Below are 7,008 nucleotides of genomic sequence, written 5' to 3'. Positions count from 1 at the left end.
GTCCGTTTCACGCGCGCTTGGTCGCGTTCGAACGGCCAAGACGATCCGCGCCGGATGGTGGTAGTGGTTCGTCCGGAGATGGCCGGAAACGGCATCGGCGGTGAGCTTAGCGGCGGCCGGAGTTCGGGGTTGCACGGGCACGGCGATGGGAGGCACGGGAAGGCCAGACGTGGGGCTCTACGGGGTCCTGGGAGTGCCAGGAGCACGCGGGGACCAACGGTGCGGGCGGAGGAGCTCGGGGTGCGCGAGGACGAGGGGGGGGCAGGCGGGGCGTGGCCGATGCGGGCGCGCGGTCGGGGCGCGCGCGGGCGAAGGCCGTGCGGGCGCGCGTGCGTGGACAGGCGCGGCGGGGCGCGTCTGGGCGCGTCGGAGCGCGAGCGGGGCGGCGGTGACCGAGAGGAGAGGGGCGGGCGACGGAGGCCGGTGGCCTCACCGAGGGATGCAGGGTCACGGCAGTGGGGTCGAGGGGGAGACGGGGGCGACGGCGATGCCGTGTCGAGGCGCAGGCCGGCGAGGAGGAGGAGGAGGCAGGCCGGCGAGGCAGTACTCCGGCGAGGCGAGGGCGCGGGGGCGGTCGGCGACGGGGTCGAGCGCCTCCTCCTCGATCCCGATCGGGGGGGCAGAGGAGATATTTCGGGAGGAGTGGGTGGTGAGGCTGTCGGTGGGGGGGGCAGGGGATAAGGTGAGGGGGGGTTGGGCCGGCCGGCTGGGCCTGGGGTGGCCCAGTTGGGCCAGGTCCAGTGGGGGGGGGGCTTTCGTTCTTTTTTTTTGTTCTGTTTTCTGTTTTGTTTCATTTAAAAGTATTTAGACATTTTATAAAAATGTGTTGTCTCCACCATAATTACCAGTGTATTATTTAGAACCCACTGAACATTTCTGTTAGAATTTTTGAAAACTTTTATTTTCCACTTTAATTATATTTGAAGTTTGAACTAGGAGCTTGAAAAGGGTGTGATTCAAATGTGATCAAGCCCTGTTTAGCAACATGACTAGCTTAATCACAGGGGGTTACTGTAGCATGATTCTCAGGGTGTTACAAATCTCCTCCACTACAAGAAATCTCGTCCCGAGATTTAGGAGGTAGAAGGAAACAGTGCGGGGTATTCTTCGCGCAGACGATCCTCTCGTTCCCAAGTGGCCTCATCTTCAGAATGGTGCGACCACTGGACTTTGAGAAACTTGATCGCCTTCTGACATGTGCGGCGTTCAGCTTGGTCGAGAATGCGGACCGGATGCTCCTTATAGGAGAGGTCTTGCTGCAATTCGAGCACTTCATGATCCACAGCTCGGATTGGATCCTTGAAGCAACGGCGGAGCTGTGACACATGGAACACATCGTGAACCTGCGAAAGGTTCGGCGGTAGTTCCAGTTGGTATGCCACTTTTCCACGCCTTTCGAGAATAGTGAATGGGCCAATATAGCGAGGAGCTAGTTTGCCCTTGATCCCGAAGCGGTGAGCACCCTTCATAGGTGTGACTCGAAGATAAGCCTTTTCGCCAGGTTGATAGACCATGTCTTTATGATGACGGTCATACTGACTCTTCTGACGTGACTGAGCAGTCTTGAGATTCTCGCGAATAATGCGGACTTGTTCTTCGGCATCTTGGATAATATCCGGACCGAAGAGTGGACGTTCCCCAGTTTCTGACCAGTTCAGGGGGGTTCGGCACTTTCGTCCATATAACACTTCGAAGGGGGCCATCTTCAGACTAGCTTGATAGCTATTATTATAAGAGAACTCAGCATACGGGAGAGATTCCTCCCATTTCTTGCCGAAGGAAATAACGCAAGCTCGAAGCATGTCTTCGAGAACTTGATTGACGCGTTCAACTTGTCCTTGCGATTGAGGATGAAACGCAGTACTGAATGACAGATGAGTTCCCATTGCTTCTTGGAAACTTGCCCAGAATCTTGAAGTGAATAAGCTGCCACGGTCTGAGCTGATAACCAATGGAATACCGTGGAGTGAAACAATCCTGGACATATAGAGCGTTGCCAACTGGCTAGCAGTGATCGTTTCTTTGACCGCCAGAAAATGTGCAACTTTGGAAAGCCGGTCAATGACGACAAGAATAGCATCATTACCTTTCTGCGATTTGGGAAATCCAGTGACGAAGTCCATCTCAACATGGTCCCATTTCCATTCAGGAATAGAGATAGGTTGCAGAGTTCCAGCAGGCCTTTGATGTTCTGCTTTGATGCGACGGCAAACGTCACACTCAGCAACATAACGAGCAATGTCTTGCTTCATATTAGTCCACCAGAATCTCTGGCGGATATCTTGGTACATCTTTGTACTACCCGGATGGATACTTAGAGGCGTATCATGAGCTTCTTTCATAACTTCCTGTGTCATATCCAGGTTTTTCTCTGCACATGGCACCACTAGGCGGCCCTTGAAGTATAGGGTGCCATCTTCAGAAATGGTGAAGAATGAGGGCTTTCCTCCTGCGAGGTAGCGCTTAATCTTGTAGGCTTCAGAGTCATACTTCTGTAGCCTTTTGATGCTGTCCTCGAGATCTGGTTTAGCAACTAGGGTATTGAGGGAACCCTGGGTAACAACGTGGAGGTTCACCTTGCCAAATTGTTTAGGAGGGGGAGCGAGTGCACCCGGAGGAACAATATGGAGGTTCAGCTTCCTGAATTCTTCAACAAGCGAGGGCTGAACTTTATGAACCTGGAGGTGGTTGCAGTAAGACTTGCGGCTCAAGGCATCAGCCATTACATTAGCCTTGCCTGGCGTATAGGAGATACCCAAGTCAAAGTCTGCAACAAGCTCCATCCATCTCTGTTGACGGAGGTTCAGATCTGGCTGAGTAAACAGATACTTCAGACTTTGGTGGTCAGTGAAGATCTCGCAACGATTACCGAGAAGGTAATGTCGCCACTGCTTCAGCGCCTGAATGACGGCAGCAAGTTCGAGGTCGTGAACTGGGTAGTTCTCTTCGTGAGGGCGCAATTGTCGAGAGGCATAAGCAATCACTCTGCGGTCTTGCATTAGGACACAGCCTAATCCTTGACGGGAAGCGTCGCAGTAAATGACAAAGTCCTTCTTAGTATCAGGTGGAGCTAGAACTGGAGCAGAAGTCAACTTGTCTTTGAGTGCTTGGAAACTTTCCTGACATTTGTCTGTCCATTGGAACTTGACGCCCTTATGTAACAGGTTAGTCAGAGGCCTGGCGATCTTAGAGAAGTTCTCGACGAATCGCCGGCAATAGCTGGCGAGACCGAGAAAACTTCTGACTTGCTTAACGTTCTTGGGAGGAGTCCAATCAAGAATAGCCTGAACTTGCTCGGGGTTGACGGCAATACCATCCTTAGAGATGACATGCCCCAGATAGGTTACTTCCGGTAGCCAGAATTCACATTTAGAGAACTTGGCATATAGTTGATGTTCTCGTAGTTTCTCCAGCACAAGTCGAAGATGTTCAGCATGTTCTTCTTCGTTCTTGGAAAATATCAGGATATCATCCAGATAAACCACGACGAACTTGTCGAGGTAATCCATGAATATGTAGTTCATCAGACGAGAGAAGGTGGCTGGAGCATTGGTTAAACCGAAAGACATGACGGTGTACTCGTATGAACCATAGCGAGTCACGAAGGCGGTCTTTGGGATATCCTCTTCGCGAACACGGATCTGGTGGTAGCCCAACCTCAAGTCGAGCTTAGAGAACACTGACGAACCCGCCAGTTGATCATACAGATCATTGATCCGAGGAAGAGGGTATTTATTCTGAATGGTAGCTTGGTTTATAGGACGGTAGTCTTGAACTAATCGGTTTGTCCCATCCTTCTTCTTGACAAAGAGAGAAGGTGCTCCCCAAGGAGAGCAACTTGGGCGAATGAATCCTTTGCGAAGAGACTTGTCGATTTCCTCCTTAAGCTCAAGGAGTTCATGCGGCGGCATTTTGTAAGGTCGCTTGGCTATAGGAGTGGTGCCTGGTTTCAAGTCGATGATGAATTCGACAGCTCTAGCAGGGGGAATCCCCGGAAGTTCTTCAGGAAAGACGTCGAGGAATTCACGCACGACGGGAATGTTTTCAATGCCCTCGAGTGGTGCAGCGTTCAATGCATTCAATGCATAGAGCCTTGCCTCGGCATTTTGCACCAGATGGGCTTGGTAAGTAACTATCTCATCTGAAGGGTGCAGCAGATGGACGGTCTTAGTGGTGCAAACTATTGAAGCAGTATGCGCTTTTAACCAATTCATTCCCAGAATGAGATCAATGCTACAGGACTTCAGTACGATGGGAGAGACAAGAAATTCCAGTCCTTCGATTTCAACAGTAACATCGCGACTAACCATAGAGGTTTGACATTGGCCCGCAGGGGTGTGTACCACTAGCGGAGTGTTTATCTCCTCGTGATTAATACCATGCAGGAATGCAAATTCTGCTGAAATGAATGAATGGGATGCTCCTGTATCAAATAAAACGGATGCTGGTACTGAATTTACGAGGAGTGTACCCATCACAGTAGCAGGCTGGTCTTGAGCTTCGCTGAGATCAACGTGGTTGGCATGAGCGCGACCATGAGACTTAGCATTGTTGTTGCGGGGCTGGTTGTTACCACGGCCAGCTGCTGGAAGGGCCAGTTGATTCTGGTTCTGATAGCAGTTCCTGGCAAAGTGGCCCGGTTGACCACACTTGAAGCACAGACCATTATCGGGAGTGGGAACAGGAGCCCCAGGTGGGGGAGCTGGTAGCTTTGACTGCTTAGATGGTGGAGGAGGCAGACGCGGTGCAGCATAAGATTTCCTGGGAGCAGGTGCATTTGGACGATACATGCTGTTCGGGATCCATATCTTACGCTTCTGTGAGGGCGAGCCCGAAGATGAGCCCGTGTCACGGTTGCGCCTCTGAGAGCTCTGGTATTCCTGCAGACCAGTCTCGACATTGATGGCCTTATTCACCAAGGTGGCGAAATCGGCAAAGTCATGCACTAGAAGTGCGAGCTTGATGTCAGCTTGAAGGCCATCACGGAACTTCTCCTGTCTGCGTGCATCAGTTGCAATGTCTTCTTCAGCATAGCGGGACAAGTCCAGAAACTCCCGCTGATAAGCTTCGACAGTTTTGTTGCCTTGGGTGAGGTTGCGGAACTCACGCTTCTTCCGGTCCATGACTCCTTGAGGAATGAAGCGGGCACGGAAAGCAGCTTGGAAGTCTGGCCATGTGATGATTGTTCCAGCTGGCAGAGTACGCCTGTGGCTGTCCCACCATTGAGCTGCGGGTCCCTTCAAGAAGAAGGAAGCAAAATTGACATAGCTGGCAGGGGCTACATCAGCAGACTCCATCTCATAGGTGATGTCACGGAGCCAGTCATCAGCATCCAAAGGCTGAGTTGAGCTGCGGTAGATGGTTGGGTTGAGGCGTATGAAATCTTGAAGAGTCACTTGGGCTGGCTGCTGGTTCATATTGGGGCGAGGAAACTGAGCCATCATATTTTCCATGAATTGGCGGTTCAGTTCGAACTGTTGGATCATACCAGCCATGTACTCAGGTGGTAGTGGGGCATCGCCACCACGACCACGACCACCTGGTCTAACCATCCTGCTAATATATAACAGGGGTAGTTCAGCATTTAGAAAATTTGCAATGACAAGAATCATTCATGATGAAACATGCATAACGAAAGGAGCACGATAGCTACTACATAGTAGTCGGCATAGCTTACAAAAGGGGTCATGCATAGAGTTCAGTACACAGGGTTCAGTACATAGACTAAAACATCATAGGCGGCACACAGGCTCGCGGCGAATGCCTTTAACACTACAAACAAGCCTACATCAGTCCCAAGAGGTACTGTGGAGGTAATCGTAGCCCGACAGCTGGTAGTGAGGCAACAGATAGCCCTCCACGTCAGCAGACTGGGGGCCGCGGATACTCAGGTGTAGAGCCCGACGCTCAGGTGGCAGAAGAGGACCAAGTGCGGGAGAGTAGCCTCCCACCTCTGGCCAACCGACACCGTGGGGCATCACGGTCCTGGCTGGGTAGATCGCAGCGCGCGGTACCTGTCCTGACCGGACAAAGGGGTGCAGCAGCGTCAGAGCACGGTAAAGGTGCTGACGGGTGGTGTACATCTCGTGGCGAAGAGCTCGGTTAGCTCGATCCAGCCCATCAGCATGCAGAACCAGGTGCTGATGGTAGAAGGGCTCTCGGGTGACAGTGGAGTAGGCAGCAGTATAATATCCCTCTGCACCAACATCAGAGGCGATAGCAATGTGCCTGAAAGGGGAGGTGTCCAACTCCTGATACTCTCCACGAAGACGTGTCAGAGCAGCATAGGCTGCATCGTGGACAGCCATATCGATGGTCACACCAACACCATGTGCGGTGTGCAGCACAGTAGTGGAGTCGTACTCCCGAGAGTAGAGGTGGACGATGGCACGGTACTGCTCCTGGTTAAAGTCCTGGTACTCCTCGTAGACGGTGTACTCAGGGTGCCAGCGATAACCCAGATAGGTCATCATCTCAGCTAGCACCGCAGGTGATCCCGAGGCACCAATGGCCATCGTGTGGCGAACAACCTGCCTCGTGGGTTCCATCTAAAAGCAAAGACGTTTCAAAGGAGTCAAATGACAGTGTGTGAATGGTTCAAAATACTATTCTAAGAAACATCTATGGTTTATCCATCTTTGGGGTGAACGCGGTCACGGGATCCTAGTGTTAGAGTTAGTAAATTCGTTTAACCCGAGTAGAAGAGAGTTCAGAGTCCCAGAGTAAAGGTCGAGGAGTAAAAGATCCTAGTACCACCCAATGGCGATGTGGGCCCATAAGCCGCACAGCCATGTTAGTAAATTTTTTTGCAATGACTAGACTCGACTTCGGCCAAGGAGTGTGGAAGGGGGGTTCCTACAGGCAGTCGGCTCTGATACCAACTTGTGACGCCCCCGATTTGACCGTACACTAATCATGCACGCAAATGTGTACGAGCAAGATCAGGGACTCACGGGAAGATATCACAACACAACTCTAAAACATAAATAAGTCATACAAGCATCATAA

Source organism: Aegilops tauschii, chromosome 1, assembly GCF_002575655.3.
Source record: "Aegilops tauschii subsp. strangulata cultivar AL8/78 chromosome 1, Aet v6.0, whole genome shotgun sequence".
Taxonomy (NCBI): Eukaryota; Viridiplantae; Streptophyta; class Magnoliopsida; order Poales; family Poaceae; genus Aegilops; species Aegilops tauschii.
This window is presented reverse-complemented; position numbering follows the sequence as displayed.